This window comes from Rhipicephalus sanguineus, chromosome 7 (assembly GCF_013339695.2).
Source record: "Rhipicephalus sanguineus isolate Rsan-2018 chromosome 7, BIME_Rsan_1.4, whole genome shotgun sequence".
NCBI classification, from domain to species: Eukaryota; Metazoa; Arthropoda; class Arachnida; order Ixodida; family Ixodidae; genus Rhipicephalus; species Rhipicephalus sanguineus.
Window position 1 is genome coordinate 121,767,807 of NC_051182.1, and position 20,309 is coordinate 121,788,115.

Genomic DNA, 20,309 nt, shown 5'->3' on the forward strand with positions numbered 1-20,309 from the left:
AAACAACGTATGCGGTTATTAAAAGCTCGTGATGAGTACGCGGCATTTTCTCCGGCCTTCGCGTTTCCTTTATATTTTTTCTCTCCAGCAATAGGAGGAAGTGGATGTGGTGTAATGGACCGCTGGTTACTAAAGCAGAAATTTCTATCTCGCATGTCTAGACATCGAACCGCGCCAGTATTGCCAAGAAGTAGTCCTTATAACATAGTAAAAAACAGAATTCGGCAGAAACCAATTTACGATTACTGGCTCAGTGAACACCACAGCTAGAATTCTCTGGTAGCCACGGTAATGACGCCGCATGACCTCAAAGTTCTGTTGCAGCAGAACGGCGTCGTTTCCTCCTTTGGACTTCCTTCGCTCTCGGTGTTTCCCCGTGTGTTTAGATGTAACTGTTGAGTTCCGCTAATTGCGTTAACTCTGTGTGTTCAGCGATGATTTCTAAGCTAACCGCTGAAGTGTCTGATGCCGTTTTAATGAAGCCAACAAGTAATAAGAGAAAGGAATCTACAGATGTGTTATTTGTAGGTTTTGACTGATGCATAATAATTACCAAATAAGGGGAATCCTAATTCTTCCCGCTTTCAGCGCTATCTTCTTTTCACTAAATTCACAAAATCTCACTAAAATCTATATTGGCCATAAGGCCGAGAAACTATACGAGCATTTAGTATGTTTCTTTCGTTTTTCTGATGAACACCTATATATGTAAGAACAAAGAGCACCATCATGTGTAGTCACATTAGGAACCACCAGACTGTCAAAGATTCCTACGGCAATATCTTAGCGAACGGACATTCAGCTTGACAACATTCTCACGTAAGTCTCCACTAATGGAGCACGTTCGCTGCAGACACTCAGTTTCTGATGGCCGACATGCGTGAGCAAATGCAACACCGCCATGGGCCGCCAATACACCGCAGCAAAACTCTCGCAATCAATCATAGAACCACTGAAAATACAACGTTTAGTTTGACAAGCTATTGGTTCTTGCTGACTAGAGAGTGAGCAACATCTTTTTTTATTGGTTAATTTGATGATCACACCTGAAGTATCCCGACCCGAGACCTTACATGAGGGTTGAACAAAGAAGAAACGAAAAAAAAGGTTAGATCTCGTGATTTGAAATATGGTCTTTAATGACAGTATTGAAACGAGTAACGTCGGTGATGGGTGCGATGTCGGAAAGAAAAGCGTTGCATTCTACGGCAGTATGCAGAAAAAAATGCATGTTTATAGCAAACAGAATGGGCGTAACACATACGCACTTCTAACACGTGTGCTCTCTATACAGCCAAATAGTACTGCTTCCACGATCAATTTAGGTAAAAAGAAACGAAGCAGTACTGGCGAAACTTCGCATCAATGTACCCGTCAACAGGCAGAAGATTATTTTCTGGTTGTCAGCGTGCTCTCTGTCACTACTCATCTCATGAAACAAAGCCCTACAGATAGAACTCGGCTTTTTCGAGCAACCACTGAAAGCGTTCAAAAGACGTGCAATGACAGTTAGCGACAGATCTCCCTCGAAGGAACGCTGAAGTTCATGAATATTTCATGAGCGCGCACGGGAGGGACGAAGTATAGGTTGAGAGCATCGTGCGGAAAATAGGAGACTGAAGGACCGTGACTGAGAACCAATGTTGTTGGCACGCCTTTTCCGGCGGCCCGGCGGTCAGTTCCCTGACAGCTTTTGGGCGAGTCAGCAGTCCATTTTTATAACTGCGCCGCTAAGAACGCCAAGCAGTGATACTAAGGTACCCGCAATGTACTTGAAGCCAACGGCGTTATTAGTAGCACGTTTTGTTGTGTTTTTCTAGCATATTTCGCTTGAAGAAACTACAACGGCGAAGCACTGAAGCACACATCGTTACTGCACCGAAATCCGGCGTCTGCAGCAGCATATTAAACTTTCTCATTATGTACTGATAACAGGTGTTCCTGTGTATTTGGCACGTTTCATCGTCTGGCTTCTGGCCAACTAGCGTCTCCACTCTTTTGCACCATTACCGCAAGTTTTTACTCGCTTTCGGCAATCTTTTATCTTTTTTGATGAATCAACATCATCATATTTTTCTTCTTCATCTTTATCACAAACAGCCTATTTTTATGTCCACTGATGGACGAATAGCTCTCTTATTCTGTCTCTCTTTTCACCCTCTCCCCTGGTGTAGGGTAGCAAACCGAACGTACTTCTGGTTCCTCCTTGCTTTTTGTTCCTTCTCCCTCTCTCAATCTATTTACTTCAACTTCTATCGTATAAAGAAAAAAATAATAGGTCTTTCCCCTGTCGAGACAATAGTGGCAAGCGAGGCTTGATGTGTGGGTACTACGCGTGGCGAAACCTCTCCTGACTACAACTTGTGTCCTAGCACCGGAGCGGACTTCAATCACGTCTTTGTGAATTGGCCGAACAAACCCAAGATTCCGTGGCAAGGTTCAGAACACCAGGAGTGATGAGAGGCTGCCCTCCGCAGCCCACAACCGGAGCTGTAGCCGCGGACAGTGGGCTGGGCCATCAAGCGCTGCACGAGGGCCTATCATTGTACTGCCGAATAAGGTGGTGACTCAGTGTACTATGAACTCTAATATGGAGGAGTGTCAAACTATTTCGCCTTGGAGCACCGCTGTTAGAGCCGAAGCTATTGTGGTTCTGTTAAGCACGTCCTCTTGAAGATCCACCGTGCTCCTTCCGGTGCACTCCGCAGATTCTATCTGCGAACGCGATTAACCTTACGCTTATCCATGAATTTAAGAACTGGCGATGGTTAGTTTTACATTTACTCCTTATCCTTTAAATGAAATGCATGATAAATACATGTCTGAACCTACGGCAATCTGTAACTCATAACAAGCGCCGCTTGAAAAGTTCAAGGAGCGTTCAACGTCCAAGGGACAGTTCACGTTTCCTTGGACAGTGAACTTTCCCGAGGACAGTGCCAATGCGGAACAGCTCGTTGCCTCTTAGACAGTGAACCATTCGCACTGTTTGCATTCCTCTAGTATTAAAGATGATAGTCTTTCTTGGGATACTTCAACGGAGAAATTTTGGTCTGTCTTTCTGTTTGTCGGCACGTCACTCGATTCAGCCACTCGGCAAAAGTTGAACCACTTGCCCAAGGGCCAGCCATCTTGAACTGGTACGGCTGTTCATACTTGTGAACCTTGTCGATCAAAAAGTAAATATCACGCATATCTGAGGCGCAATATCACTAGGTAAATATTAGGTGGTGTGTTCCTTTAATAGAAAATGCACACATACATATGTAATTCTAAACACCCTAGTTTCTTAATCTGCGCTGAAAATGCGACTGCGCTGAAACTTGCCTTCCTCCGTGCCCTCTGCACGAGCTCATTGTTGTGTTTCGGTTTCGGTTCTGTATTGCACTGTACGAATGCCATGGGGCATTTAATGATCATTTAACTAAAATAGAAGTTCAAGTTTCAACATGCCACGCAAGTATAGTAATTTAAAGCGTCCTTGAAAAGAACGCGTACCAAGTTTCCATCAACCATCAAATTAAAACGTGATGACAGATGTGACACCGGCCTCAGACTACATTCATTGATAGAACATGACATGCGAAATGTGGACGGTGAAAGACAAAGTAATATAATACCATTATATTCGTAAATTCCACGAAGAATAAAAGTTCTAAAAATAAAAAACTAAACAATAATGACAGGAGATATCCAGTCTTTCGAATTCCCTTTCCAGATAAATACATTTTGGCTCATCAAGACAGCCGTCGGTTACTGTGTCATTTCTAAAAAAAAGATCAAAATGCCTCGGAAATCGACTGACAGAAACATTTCGACACTCCCTTTTGATTTACTTGGTTTCGCAGCTTCGTTTTTTTTTCTTTGCGAAAAGACGCTCGTCCTACATGGCACTGTTACACTTGGTTACAGCAATGTGCCAGAACAAATTGCATCGCGACAGCAGTCCACTGCATGTCTACCTCCTAATCTTCGATCCTTATCTTTTCAAGAAAAAAAGGATCTGTGCAGGTAAAACATACTTTGAGTTTGAATTTCTCGGGAACTCCTCCCCGCGGGACTAGCTCTTCTCCAGGCCAGACGATATCTTTGATGTCGATACCCTTTTGCGTCCAGCCTCCAATCTGAGGACATTGAAAACTCGTTTGGCTATTTCGAGGAGTGAAGAAACGAATATGACTTGGAAGAGCCGCCGAAGCGCAATTCTGCTTTCTCCGTGTCCTCAGTCGCTAAATTGCTTTCGGAAATGTACACACCTGGAATTTTCACTTAGTGTAAATCCAAAAAAACGGCAGGAAGTGGACGATGGAAGCGTGCGATGAAAAAATCCGTACGGATTTTTTCATCGCACGCTTCCATTATATTGCTTAATTGCAAAATTATATTGCTTTATACCACGCTTTATATTGCTTAATTGCAAAATTATATTGCTTTATACTACGCGATGAAAAAATCCGTACGGATTTTTTCATCGCGTAGTATAAAGCAATATAATTTTATCTAGCGCATTAGTTCTACTAAGGCAGCCCTGTAAGAAACAAAACGGACAAGACATTGCAAAACATACAAGGTACGCGCCTATTATTTGCGAGTTTTGCAAAAAATAGCGAAAGATGGGAGTCTCGTCTCACGGCATTATCATTAGCATCGCAACATCAGGACGTTTAACTTTTTTTTTTCTCTCCATACGTGACTTTACCGTTGTTTAGCAATATCAATGTATGATTGATGACGGACCGACTTATACAGGCAACTAATATCAATATAATGACCGCGGAAAACAAACTGCATCAGAAAAACAAGCAAGTCCTTTGGCATCTCCATAGTGTCGTCGTCTGTGTTACAGCATTCCTTCGTACAATTTTGCTTTCTCTTGTGCTTGTTTTGTTTTTGTCATTCAAAGCACTGTTCGCTTGTTGTGTTCGACCAACTATTCCATTAACTGGGCATTAGAATCTGATACGAATAGTATTTCAAATGACGCGCACATCTTAGGGTTTCGGTAGAACAACAATTCCGCGGTTTTCTCAGCTAGGTGCATAAGTTAGGACCGGCGTGCGGCCCCAATTTGAAAAGGCTTGCGATGAACTGTGCATTCAACAAAGAACGCATTAAACTTTATGCGCATTAACTCGGTACTTTCAGTGGTTTCAAACGCAACTGACATTGAAAAAATGTGAACAAACATGTAGTTCATGAACACGATCCTGCTTTACCAGCTGGAAGTGTCTTCAACAACTTGTGCGCACACAATGATAGTATAGCGTTATAAATATGTAGCGTTATTGATTGAATAACCATTATAATACTGGCCGAAGGCAATAGTCGTACCTGAAATATCTTTTTTTTTTTTTTGCAGATATCTGCTAAGATATTACGCAAAAAACCCAACAATGACAAGCCTGTACTCACTCTGTCCGAGTACCCTTCCTTGTTGAGATTGAGGATGTCGAGCTTGACGTACTTGAGAGTACCATCCGGCAGGAACTCGATGTTAGGACTTCCCTAGGTCCCGATCGACACATTACGCAGGTAGCTGCAACGTGCGCACGTTGACCCGTATAAACGTCTCTGTGATTTAAATACGTCTCTGGTCCCTGTGAAGGCGCTTCCTCTAGTGATCGGCCTCTTTAAGTAGAAAGCAGATGATACCTCTTTTCCTTTTGGTTAATTTGTAACTATGTGCATATTTCTTTAGCGCTTTCTAGTCATTATGACAAAGCTAGAGGATAGATAGTGGTCTGATTTGTTATAAGCCGCATTTATGCAGCATTTATGCAGTTAACACTTTAATCCGCAGTCAGCGGATATGATGTAAATACTAACACATAGCCATAGAGATCTTTGACCGCATCACTGATATCCGTACAATCTCTGAGGTCACGCCGAGGTGTCTTGATGTTTCTCATTGACTTTACACGCGTGATAACGACTGCGATCGTTCCTTTCTTTTCGTATTACCTTAAAATTGTTGGCTTTTACGACCATTCCTAAGAAGTTCGAATTTTCAAACGAAGACATAGCGCAGAGCGTCCTCTTCATCTACGTACTTGAAGTTATAGTTGTTGAAGGCGTTCACTTAGGCTTAAGAGGAGTATGCAGAGTTTTTTTTTTTGTTCAAATAACACATTAGAGACAGTCTGTTAACATCAAGCGTTCGAGCGGGATTAGGACGAGCAATCAATTGCACGTAGCCTTTGTCACAGCTCCTCATTTCAGGGAGCGACTCGCAAAGATTTCTATATCAAAGAAAGAAGCAGCCTAAATGCGCCAGTTAGACCACTCAATGGAGACAATCTGTCCACACCACGTCTACAAATTTCGAAAGAACAATGCCTCGGCCATTAGTGGTTTTTGTTAGCTTTTGCGGATTACCGGCTTACCGAACAAGTTTATTGCAGCGACAACGATGATAGCGACATCTGATGATGCGGAGTCTAACCAGAGGCACAAAAATATTAATACGACAGTTACCTAAACATAATGTACTTAAGTGTTGCTGTAAAGGGCTGGTTAATGAAACAATCGATAACCTGCAGAGTACCCCTTCGACGAGTTCCCCTTCGACGAGAACACACTGGCACCAAACAAAGCTTTTCAGATTCATTGTAGCTGTACAAAACGTCCCGAGACGTCGCTGCCCGTTGTGCCACTGCTCTGATAACCTGGTAATCCCTAAACCGTGACTGCGGTAAGAAGCTTATTGACGAGCTATAGGTCTATGCGGAAGTTCTTGCACGCGGACGTGACTATTATGCATGTGAAGTAATGCTATAGGTTCGAGCAATGCACCACTGACCGGAAGAACGTGTCCCCCTGCACCCAGTGAGCTCCGTCCAGGAGCGAGTGCTACGTTGACGTTAGCCGGCTCGTTGACGAAGAGCTCGAGCCCGTGTCCCAGAACGAGCACAGCGCATTCTATTTCTTCGTGCATCTTTGCTAACGAGGTGTTGTGGTGCATGCCTGTGCAAAGAAAAAAAAAGACAAGCTTTCTAAGCCCTGCACAGATTGCAAGTGCTGGTGTGTTCAGCGTCCTAAACGGCGCATGTGTCCATGCGTTTGATGTGTTCGGTTGGGGATATCGGGTAGCGGTAGTGCAGCGCTAAATATTGTGAGGCGCAAGGAGCACAGATAACAAGCACAATCACACCACACACACTGAAACACTTGCAGAGGCACAGACACACATGCAAGTGCGCAAGCGCAGAAAAGAGAGAGAGAGAGGCAAAGAAAGGTAAATGAAAGACAAGGGGGTAGCATGACGTAACCAGATGGCTAGCCTGTACGTGGGAAGGAAAACGGGGGAGAGGGCAAAAGGAAAAAAGGAAAAAGAATGAAAGAGAAAAAGAGCAGGCTATCTTTAGTAATTCTTTCAGTTTTTTCCCACCAGCTGCTCGATGTGTGCATTGTCCAAAAACAAGGCTCACCCAGCGCTTATTTATTAAGGCGCAAGCCTTAGATGCTTCATCGTCACGCGAGGACGTCCGCGTACGCCAATATCATCTCGTGATGACGTCACCATATGACGCCATCATGGCGTCACATATCACCAATACTTGTGACGTCACCATGATTAACCGTGACGTCACATAACGTTATGCCCATGATGATGTCATCACATGACATTGTCGCTTGCTCAAAGGTGGGCCGATCTGAAGGCAGTGCAAAAGCAGGTTGAGGTGCAGAAAGCTTGCAATGCCACCGATCCCGGAGGCAGTGCAAAACCACGTTAGGTACAGAAAGCTTTCGGAGGGAGTCAGGGAAGGATCAACACATCGACTGAGAAGAAAGATTAGAAGCTGGCTTTAGCCTTCGAGTCGTGTTAGGTGAATGCATAACTGACATTGTGAGTTCTTGTCTCACAGTTGCAAACGAGACAGAAGTTGAGGGGAAGATTGAGGCTTAATGAAAAATTGTTGTACGGGGAATGTCGCTGGAGCCAACAACTCGACACCGACCGAACGACCGACCGCTGGCTGGCTGGCTAAGCAAGACATAAGTTCAGTGGACATGGAGGCGTCAAGCAATAACATATCCTTGTAGAGGTAATGTCGATGGAGCCGACGCTTAGACAAGGGACTTGTCTTCATCAGGGCAATAATTATTTTACAGGTTGTGCACTGGAGTAGAAAGCTTAAATGACGCCTGGCAAGTGTTACTCACCTGGGGGTGTCAACCTGGTTTCGCTTTCACGTGCACAGTGATAATTCTTTCTGTCTAATGGGATTTGAGCAACCCATCTGTCTGCTCAAAGTTAACACAACCATGAATATCACATTCCGATGATATTTATTCCGATGATTTTACACACACACGCATTCCGATGGTTTTACACACGCAGAACTAAACGTACACGTGAAAGTAATGAACATTCTGTCGATGTATATCGAATCTACGCTACTATCGATTTTGATGCAGAGCAGTTTAAAATTATGCTAACCCCATTTCTTCAGGTAGTCTAAAAAATGCAACACCTACATTAATTGCACGAAAGTGAGCGACTCTAGGTTATAACTCGCTTCAGAGTTTTCAAGAACAAAAAAAAGCTGCCTTTCTCAGGGCTGCCGTTCTTCATTATTAAAATTGCCCTCACAAAGGACGTGCTTGACAAATCATTTCACCGATACTTGCCCAACGTTGTCTTTTTTTAATAATGGCGGGGCATGCTTGGCATTAGTTATGGTGGCCTACGCAGATTATTGAAAGTGACGTTGAAGTCAAACGAAAACCAGTTGCTGTCGTCATTATTCAATTTACTGGTTGTGTCCTGGCGTAGGAAAATTAATGAGTGTCGGGCCATAATTAATCCCCTTTTGTGCTTCGATGGAATATTTGCCCATTTGTTTAAGCCTTTATGAAACTAGTCGATCTTTTCGAACAGATAACTTCGCAACATTTACAACGTACATAAAATCGTCTAACGTCTTCGGGTGTATTTGTGAACAAATATTAACGCCTGTTCACATTTTTGTTTTAACTACTCCGTCCACTGGCCTAAGCTGTCACGAAAAATGTATTGCTCGGCTATAGCGTCCTCCATGTGTTGATACGCGTGGATCCATCTAATATTATAAAAGGAAGCGCAAAGAGGACATCACACGGAAATAATAAATCGATATACATTAGAAGATCATTTTTTGATGAGCGGTGGGCCAACGGTCAAATAAAAAAGAAACGTAGAGGACATATGGCATGCGCTTTCAAGAGTAGAACGCCATAGCGTAATCTGACCGTGAAAATGAACAGGTAGACATGTCCCACCTTGATAGCACCTTTTGCCCTCTTCTTTCTTTCTAATCCCTTAACACCATTCCCCAAGCGCAGGCTAGCAAACCAGGCGGAAGTTTGGTGGACCTAAACGCCTTTCTTGCTTCCTCCTCTTGCTTCCTTCGGTATGAAACTTTATTTTCAATTACGTTATCTTGAAGCATGAAGAATAGAAGATAGATCTCACCATACGATGGTTCACTGCCACGCAGCCCGCTGACGTATGAGTGACGTTGTCTCGTACTCCTACACAACTTCACGTGCTCAGACTTGCCCCAACTGTCGTTCTCTAAGGCTGACTTTCCGTTTACGTCTAAAGGCCGAGTTCCCCTCTTTAATCATACTTGGCGTTCGAGAGACTGATCAGCTCTTTGAATATTCCCGCCTCTCAAGAGAGAGAGAGAGAGAGAGGTTTATTTGTAGAAAGGCAGAGAGGTCGGCCTGAGCGATATTATGCTCTAGCCTGCTACTCTACACCGGGGGTGGGGAAAGGGGAGAAAAAAGAATGATGGATGACGATGGTAAGTAAGAGAGGTGAGTATGTACAGTCCCGTCTAGGTGGTGCAGTGCTATAGCCGCGCATCCAGTCCCGCCTCTCAAAGTGAAATAGCCAAAACAAAGGACAATTTCTTGTGCTTGGACTTGCATCCAAGTTTGGAGCTTTCTTTCTTTTCTCTGCATCAGAACTTTTTCCCTGCTGTCATTCTATGCAATAAGCATTTAAAATATTTCTTTTATTATTTCGGTCATAGGATCAACCACAAACTTGATATTCTTGTGATTTAACGCACTCTATAGCGAGCAGCTGCCAGATAATACCCCGCACTGAAGTACTGTTGTGGTAATGAACGGTCCTAAAAGTTTTGTCACTGCTCTTGGGTAATATAATACACGTAGACGGGCCTGCGACGTCTTTTAAAATGTCGTCGCGAATTTGCGTCGTAGACGACACTGGTCCCTTGACTCAACAATACTAAGTGCAAAAACATTCACGGAAGAGACGTCAAGAAATTCGGACGACCAATCTCCTGTCTGAATGTTCCTGGCCTTACGGAGCCGAGTACGGAGTGCCAACTAACTCGAACCCTTACGTCGTCGTTTCAAGGGTTCTGGGTTGAGCTAATTCAATTTAGTTAATTCTCACACAGCAGCGCCGCAGACGACGGAAGGGGTGAATAAAGAGACGACACGACGCATTCCACTGTAATAAAATCTCTATCAAATCCAGTGCAGATTACCTCAAAATCTCATCTAATGAAAGGCTGATCTTCTTGTCTACAACCCAATCTAATGAGTTCAGGTGGCAATATCACATCAAATCTGATTTAGTCTAACTCGATCAAATCACATACGGATCAGAACACATCACACCCAATAAGAACTCGCGGCGGCTAAGACATATTGCCACGCATGCTCAGTTCTTCATTTTATGTGATCGGCTTTCACCCACAAGGACTGTTAGCGCCCCTCGGTGCAGGCTGCACCGCAATGTTTGGAAACTTCGCGATTGTTTCGGATTGTTTTCTTAAGATTACACGCAGGATGCGGGTAGTCAAGTTCCTTCGGGAGCTTACGCGAGCACCAGCGATAACGCTGGAGGGTTAGATCACTGATGTATAAAAGACGGCGCATTCTGTCGATGATTAGATTACTGAAGACCGACGTCCGCGCTCGCAGATATTCTGTAACGAGTGTTGCTTGTACCTTGGGTCTTTTGTTTTGCTGGACACGAGTTCCCCCAAGAAACAGTTTCATCTAGTATCGGTCGCGTCTGCTTCTTCACCGTCACGACCACACGACATATGCCAACCCTTTTGGAATGCACAACTTACACACACGTTAACAGACATGTGCGATAGCGTGCCCGAAGGGCAAAGCCGAAGTCAACGTGCGCCGCGTGTTGACAGTCATCGCCAGAGACAACGTCGTGCATGTCGTGTTTACCCGCAGGACGATCGTTAGGAAGCTCTTCTAACTGACATACTTTCGCGCCTGTTTTCCTTAATGCGTCTGTGGTTAGTATGCCGAAGAGTCCGCAACCGCATAAAAAAAGAATAAAGCGAAACGATTGCGGTTGGAGGAAGCTGTCGGCGGTGTTTGGCTCTTCGTTGCCGTCACTACTCACAAGAAGTCTGTGCTGTACGTCGCCGTGTAAGATCGATATCCGCAGTCGCAGGAGCCCGGCTTCTTGGTATTCTCTGCACCTAGTGCCGCGTCAAAGGCACTCTTCTAGACTCCCACGTCTCTCACAACCTTGTTTACCGGGAAGGAGGGGAGGGAGGGAGGGGGGTTTGGTTCCCGCCGACGCGTATGCAAGGTCGCGGGACACCCCATCACATTCTTCAATGAAATCTCGTCCGAAGAGCTCTGGAATGTCATCCTCACCACCTCCCTTAGGGTACGGCTTCCTTAACGCCAAGGGTTGAGGGGACATCGAACAAGAGAGAAAAAAGAAGAAACGTAAATTGTACGCTGGAAAGGAAGGTGACAAAACTGTTGAGGCGGACTTAAGGACATGGTGGAATAAGCAAATAGGTGAAGAAAAAGGTCCACAGTTTCGCCTCAAGGACGAAGCAATGTATGCGATAGCAACAAATTAAAGTGTCATACAAAGAAAGGCTAGCAGCTCGCTCCTTTAGCAAACGCGGCGGCCGCTGCAGCGACCGCGGTGACCTTTGCATTTTCTATAGCTTCAGCGCAAGTCTTCGATGAGTGCGCAACATGTACAAAGCGGTGAGCCATCTGTTGAACCTCGCTCTAGAGATAAGCGCGTGAGCACTGGTGACCACACCCTGTAGGCCAAAGTATGTATCCGCGGAGGCGTGCAGCCCCACTCAGGCCACGACGAAACAATGGCGCGGCGACCGACGTTCTTTAAAGCGTGCCCTTTGGCACTTGGCGCCATCTCACGGTCGATAGTGAACAAGCCTCCGCCATGCTGAGGCACCTCAGTGATCTGCGTGCTATCAACGGTAAACGGTGCGTATAAATCGCCCGCCGTTAGTATGCTGGAGGATGTAAGCGGTTGCAAGTGTTTAGCTCGTAGTACCGCGGAGGGAGAGGTCACAGGTTCAAATCCCTGGCCGCGCGTTAGATATTTTCACGTAATGATGATTTCTTTTATGGAATGAGGCAAAATAAGAAAGTAATTCTACAAGATAAAACAATTTTCGACTCAATGTACCACTCGCGCTACCCGAAGAGATCGACAAGATCACCAGCGAGGAGTACGAAACTCAACGGGACACAGTTCGGCACGTCCTCGAACTCCTGGACCTGCAGAAACCCGGCACGACGGACCGCTCGCAGGACGTCAGCTAGGGGAATCCAGGACCTCGGCTACCAACATGCAGAAAAAAAAACACGAGCAAGCCTACCCACAGAGACAAGGTCCAGCACGTGACATGCCACCCTCGCAGCGCGAGGGGCTTCCTTCGCGGCTGAGAGGCTCGCATGCACGCAAGAGTCTCCACCACCCCATTCCCCTCTCCTTGTTTTGCCGGATCGTTCAATAAAGCTGTTCACTCACTCACACTCGTGCTACGAATCGCGAACAAGCAAAATATATTTATTGGATTCCTAAAAACTTGTGATAGATGGAAGCAGCAAAACGATTGTGCTGAGTGCGATGGTTAAGGGCGAATGAAGTATTTAAAAAAAATAAAGTGGGATGCGTGCATCCTATTATACAGCTAAAGGTTAACGCTACCGCTTTAATGGTATTGTGCGTAAAAAAGAAAGTAGTCGGAGTAGGACTTCAATCTTGCTAATCAGCCCCTCATGCCTAGTAACTTTCGACCACATTGTTAACAGGTTATGGCCGAACGACGGCGCGGTGCGACTACCAGAAATGACAACGCTTTACTGTCTGCGCCATGGCCGAATGCTATGGCCAATGGTATATCGACCCAGTTACTCGGAGCGACAACCAGGATCATGCGTCTACAATGCACCAGCACTGCATGCTGTTGCCTTCTTGCAAAGGTTGGAATCCTTTACCTCCCAAGCCTTACCGGGTACCTCGACACACCCAGATAAGGTATTACTAGCAGTATATAGGATCTCTACGGCTTTACATATCTCATGGACTTCGCAGGGCCCTGCTTGGAACCAATGGTCGAACTTTATATCTGCGAGGAGGCTTAAACGTCTCCATGAAGTGCAAGGCGATGTCGCTGTCAGGTCCAGTTCGCATCGCCTTCTCGTTCGCGTAACTGGTACGGTATATCACGCAGCTAAAACGCTCTCCAGTGCATTCACAGCGAAAAAAATGGAACGCGCACAGCCCATCTTTTGGGTGGCGTTGCGAAAAATACCATCTTAAGTTTACGTGCGTGTGCGTCTGCTAGGTGGGCTATTAGTATTTTTTTAAAGTGCGTAGGACTTTAGGGGCCCGGCATGTCGTCGATCCATCGTCTCACGTCCCACGGTGACGCTGTGGTCAATACAGGCGTGCCTAGAACGAGGATAACAATGCTCAAAACTAGTGCAAGATAATCTAACAATGCGTAAAATAATAATGCCACGCCCACTTCTTGTCTCGTTTTGATGTATTCGGGTTTGACCGGCAGGGACGGTTATCAACGCTCGACGCTGTTCGCGAAGCAGTGTTCGAGAAGCTGCGCGACTGTGGTAGATCGTTTTGTTAAGATTTCGTCCCGCACGCGAATGTTCCAGCTTTGTCTAGAGATAACGCCGCCACCGGCGATATTGCTGGAAAGTTCGATAGCGCCTGTATAAAAGCCGACGCGCTTGACCGCTTGTCAGTTGATCGAGAAGCTGTCAGCTTCTCGAACACTGCTTCGCGGACAGCGTTGAGCGTTTATAACCGTCCCTGCCGGTCAGACCCGAATACATCAAAACAAGACAAGAAGTGGGCGTGGCAATATAAACTACAGAAATAACCAAGAATTATTAGATACAATTTACCTAAAAACTCGAAAAACGCTTCTGAAACGTGCGGCTGATACCAGCGCTGCGCAAGGGAAAGCGCCATCGCCTTGGCAAGCGCGCGGTTGCCAAGGGAATCGCTGGGTTGCCCGTGCTAAGCACTTCCTCAGGGTTCGTGGTAGTGGAGCTGTATTATGCGCAGGACTTAGAACTACACACAGATCTACACAAGAACAAAATTGGCACAAGATTTCCTTTTTTTTTGCAAAAAAAAGCAGCACTTCAGGGAGACGAATAGAATACATGACTGGTGTAAACTGTGGAACGTGTGTCTAAACGCTAAAAAGTGCACCCATACGTGTTTCACTAAAAAAAGGAAAAACCACTGATCAATAACTACTGTATAAATAAGGAGTTGGTTACCACAGTTGATGTTTCTAAGTACTACGCGTCGTGTTTTCTACTGATTGTTCACGGAATGCGCATATTAGTGAGGTAGTTGGTAAGGCTGGACGGGCGCTGAACTTTGTCCAACGAAGTCCATGATGTCGCACTGTTGAAGGTGTTGCACGAAAGCGTCCGGACTTACTTCTTTTTTGACCAAACCTCCTTTATCCCAGATTCCGAACACAACTTTCTCTCCTTCTGGGGATCAGGCGCTGTAATAATTTGAGGTGTGGGGCACGAGTCACACAACGATAGAAAACACCGTCTGGACGGCGGTTTGCAAACGGTCAAATCACGAAGGTCTTCAACGTTTTTTTTTTCTGACCAGTGGCTTTTTCTTAGGCCCGTGCCCTTAGCTTAGCGTTTGCACAGTATGTGCAGATGCAAACTTCGTGAGGCGCAGTGCGCACAACCCATTTCGGCATCAAGGAGGCCGAAACGGAGGAGAACTCAAGCAGGAGAATTTCGTGAGCCCGATACCTGTGTCAGGGTGAGCCGCTTTAAATAGACGAAATGTTCCCCGAATGGACCTGGTCATCAGCCGTTTTGAAATATACTCTTTTTGTCCTTTAGATATAATTGCAATGACATCTTTCTTGTTTGGGCTTTGTTGGGCGCAGTTAAGCTCATCTCCAGTGTAGTATTTCATCGCTGCCTGTATGTCTTCTGGGTTCAGCTTCGATCTGGTGTAGGGGTCCGGACTTGACCACACCCCGTGGGTGTCTCAGTATTTTCTAGATTTCAGAATGAGGTGCCGAGTTGCGGATGGAATCATTTCTCGAATCTATTGATAGAAAAGGCAGGGGCGTCGCCACAAATTTTTTTCGGGGGGCTTGGGGGGGGGGGGGGTTGCACCTCCTTTATCTGAAGTGGGGGTCGGGCAGGCAAATGTGATCGGGTGTGATTTTGAGCTCTGTATGCCATGGCAAAAAAACTTCGGGGGGGGGGGGGGGCACGGGCCCAGTGTGCCCCCCCCCCCTGGCTACGCCACTGGGGAAAGGTTCACATGGAGCAATGTCAGGAGGCGGCAGCGTTCATGGTATGATTCGTTGGTATTGAACGCGTCCTTTAGGTTGCGCAGCCACTCGCGACATGTGTTGCAGGTTTCGGCTGAAGGCCCATGTTCCCCTGTGGTGCCCTACGCTGCTGTAAGGCCAGAAAAAATTGTCCTCGAGACAGTACCCTCGATCTCCGCTTTCTTACGCTTGGCGTAGGACACTGGGCATTGTGCTTTCACTTTCGCTGGAATTTCCAGGGGTGTCGGTTGTCTTAACGAATACGTTTAGCTCTTTGACAGCACTTTGTTCGGGAAGAAAATTTTCGTCAGAATGAGATGCATGCGGAGACACTACGGCGATCTGTTTGAAGTGGTTGAAACAGTTCTGGCACAAAATGTCGGTTTCTCTGATGGATGAGGCTTCTTCTGGCATACGCTTCCTTAGTAAGGCGACATTCAATTCTTTCACACATTGAAAGTTCCGCTTGTAGGCAATCTTCTTCTTGTGCCTCTTTCTTCTTGTGCCTCTCAGCGCAAAACGCTCGCTCTGAACTCCGCAACGCGGTCATCAATATCAGGGGAGCGCAATACGCGCACGTTTACTCACGTTCGTTGACCAGCAGAGGAGTGCGGGGTTGTCGACGACGAACGCAAGTGAAAGCCGGCGTTATTTTATTACTTCAACATTTGTTAAGCGAGTTGAGCTGTTTCTTGTTTATGTTCTGTCTTTTTTCTTTTTTGTTAGGGAGCGGGCGAGCGCGGTCGGGCTGCAGAAGCGCCGCTTGTGCTGCCACGCACCGTCTGCGTTATCACATTACCGACGTGCCATGGGAAGCGATAATTATCCAGCAGTGGATCCTCTCCAGCCACCTCCTTTGTGAGCCGTGCACAGGCTCGCATGCGCGAAAGATTTTGAAAGCGATTCCTGCGAAGCGTGTGACTCAGCATCGCGGCATGCTCAGTGGCTGGGATCAATGTAGAAGTTTTTGGTATTTGCGTAAAATGTAATAATTTGCTCTTCAAAACCAACTGTTGCTCTTTTTTTCTGTCAATCTGTCAATGCACACAATACATTCGCGACTTAAAAATAATGATAACGGAAACTGGTGTTCCATGCATGCGCAATGTTGTTGTTACTCAGTTTACGTCAATTTGGCCACTTTTCGTGCTTCATAACTTCTACCTCACAAAAATAATGCAACATGTTTTTACAGATTAAGTTAGAACACGTGCTTGGCTTTAATTACGAAGAGTTTAAAGAAAATCGAAGGTGGCGTTTATTTTTAAATGATCTTTGAAATATTGCATTTTAAGAGACTTGTCCTCAATTGAACATTTCTGGTTAACGTTTCAAGTTACTCTCAGCGATTTCATTCGAAACATTTCTGAACCTAACATATGGCAATGTGCTCAAATACTTTGGGAAGTCTGGCATTTATACGCGCGGAGAAAAAAATCTTAAATCTGAGCATTATTGAACTTTGTGCCGATTTTGCGATTTTCTTTATAAGAGAACAACATCAAAACTGCAAAGTAATAATGTTTCGTCAACTCAAACTATCCGTAGTATGTGGAGAAAATTTGTTAGACCTACAGCTACAAGAGGTTTTTGTGGCATCTCATCAAAATCCTATGTCCGCAAAATTCGAACAAGGTGGTTGCGGCTCAGTGGAGACTTCTAAATTTTTTTAAAGAAGGTGAATTTTTTTTTTCGCGAGACTAAAATCGGTTTTGTGGTCTTAGGGGCTCGGACAACAAAATATTTTTTTTTTGGGCGGAATTACAGGGGGTCGACGGACATGCACCGACGTTCTTATCTGAACACACCCTACTACATGTGTAAGACCAATATTAGAGTATGCTTGCCCACTATGGGATCCATCGGAAGTCCATCCCACTTCTCAGATCGAAAGGATTCAAAACAGAGCGGACAGGTACGTCCTGGGCAGGTACTGTAGAACAGACAGTGTCATAATGATGAAAGAAGAATTGAATTGGGAGTTGTTGTCTTCGCGCCGACGGAAGTTAAGGCTGAAACTGTATTTTTTTTTTTCATATTTATAACAACAAAGTAAGCATAAAAAAGGATACTTACTTAAAGACACCTTTTTATCTTTCTAAACGTAACGATCACAAACTCGAAATCCGTGAATACCGGCCCAGGACGTGCATGTTCGCTAATTCTTTTTTTTTTCTGGAGTGTGTAGCAGCCTGGAACAAGCTTTCTGAAAAAATTCGGCAGATCCCACGTACCATGGGAGTCGATGTTATGCGAAGCATGCGGCGGGTAGGGGACGGTGGCGTAACTTTTTTTTACTGAGCGACACGTTATAAAATGACGCTAAAGATTTGTATAAATTTTATACGCACACACATATATATGTTGCAGAGCCGCATATGTGTTATATAACCAGTTGTTTACGGTTACGTATGCAACGTGGGTATTACCAACACCAGTAGCGGTAAGCTGATACGTAGTGCTTATACCTGTCCCAAGAACGCACGCACGTTTCAGGAACCCGTGTACATGTGTGCAAGAAGTTCTTGACAGTTCTTGAACAAGGGCATCATCACCGTAATCAGTGAGCACCAGCAGCTGGTCATGGCTTGTTATAGTATCCGGTCGTGATCGTGGTGACGAGGGGTCCATGTGTAGTGAAGTATGTGGTATAGTAGAGATGTTGGAATTCGTGGATGCCTCGGTCATTTCGTCGACAAATTGTCTGTCGACAGAGCCGGCGACATGTCGGAACCTGAAGCCACCCATCGCATCGGTGAGGTTCAGGCCGTCGAGGCTGGTAGGCCTGGATAGTGCTACGTAGACCAACATCAGTGGATGGTGTTTGTCGTGTTCGTAGACTACCTGGGTGTGTGTGGCCTACGTAGCCTAATCTACAAAGCGGCTGTCAATCAATCTGGCACCATCCTCGGTCAGCATGAGGCCATCGCCCAGCCTCGTAAGAAATGAAGAGGACACTGCGCCGTTCTGGTGGACGAAGTGCACTTTACGGTGTGGTGATGTGGATATCATATGTAACTCTCGTTAATGTATTCCTCCGGGGTCGAGCAATGCTTCAATATAGCTTGCTGAATCGTAGGAATACAAACGTAATGTTTATTAGACTGCTATAAAAGCGGAGCCGACACTGCAACTATAGACGTTAATCTGATACGACGCCTGTATCGTAGGAGTACATATCGTAGGAGTATCATGTAGCGTTTATTGCTTTCTTGTAAAATTAGATAGCCAGCACTACAACCACAATTGACTTTGTACCGAATTACGCCTGCGTAGGCTGTTTTTTTCAAACCAGTTTATAGACCTGGCGTGGCTCAGTGGTAGAATACCTGATAGCCACGCAGAATTCTTGGGTTCGATTCCTGCTGGGATCCTAATTTTCATTCTTTCTATTCGTTGAGGCAATGCTGCCGACGTTGGTTTTCCTTAACGATTTAGCATTTCAGTAACAAATGTCTGTTCTCGCCGTTCCTGGGTAGATATAAACTGTCAATCACCTGTGGCGCATACCCGTACACCGCGGCCCATGGTAAACGGGTATGTGCCACACGTGTCTAGTGAAAAGGGTTTGACGACGTACGCGACAGGATTTTAACGTTAGTCATGTCATGACCCGGCAATCATATTCGTCAAATCCTCTTACCCTCCCATGCAAATTTTGGTCTACACCAAGTTAAGGAGGCGATCATGAGAGCACCCAGACGTAGGCGGCTAGATAGATAGATAGATAGATAGATAGATACGTAGATAGAAACGCTCAAAGTGCCAGAGGTTCGCTAAGAAATGCTTCGCATTTAAAACAAGTATGTTGTGCAAATGAAGTCCTATCTGTATCTCTGCTGTAACCCCCCCCCCCCCCTGTTGTAACGCCCAAGGGCAATGCGGGGTAATTCTTGAATAAAGAAGAATGAAGAAAGAACCTCCGAGGTTAGTTGCTCAAGATGTCGTATTTCTGTGCAACTGTGCTTGGAGACAAGACGGAGCCACTGGCATCGGTGTAAACCACAAATGGCTTACACATTATGACCGGGACCGCGAGTTCGCCGTGCTCTGACCGGCCACAAACGTACATAATTCAGGCGGTTTATGCGTTCACGCACAAGATGTAAGGGAAAAGGTTCAGCACGACGCCCCCCCCCCCCCCCCCCCCCCACTTCGCCCCCTCCCCAAATTCATCGTCTTTCCACTGCCTTCTGCCCATCGAGGTCTCATTGGAAGGGTGTCGGAAGGCGAGGGAGGGAGGCGCTGCGGTGAAACATGGGTTCCCCTAACGGAGAGCCCAGCGCACGCCAATGGCCGCGTTGACATGAGACTCAACAGATTGTTCCTCACGTGATGTCCCTAAATATAGATCACCGTCTTCCCGGGCGAGCATGGCCAACTCCTGCTGTGAGTAATTGATATTCCGTCGGGGTTACCATGGACTCCGCAACCCCTTCTATTAGCAAGGCCGCTCGGCATTAGCTAATGGTTCCCAGTCACGACAAGGCTGGGACTGTTCACACGTGGCCGAGCTTTCGGGCAAAGAGCTTCTACGTAGTGCTAGTCGAAGCGTAACCAACGGTGTTCAAGCAAAAGCGCAGTCATTGTACACAATGCCAGCAGCTTTAGTTTCTTGGCCAAGTTTCCTGAGCCCGAAGACAGCGTTTCCGGTTTTTGACGAAGCCTAAACTTGTTTTTTGTCTTCCA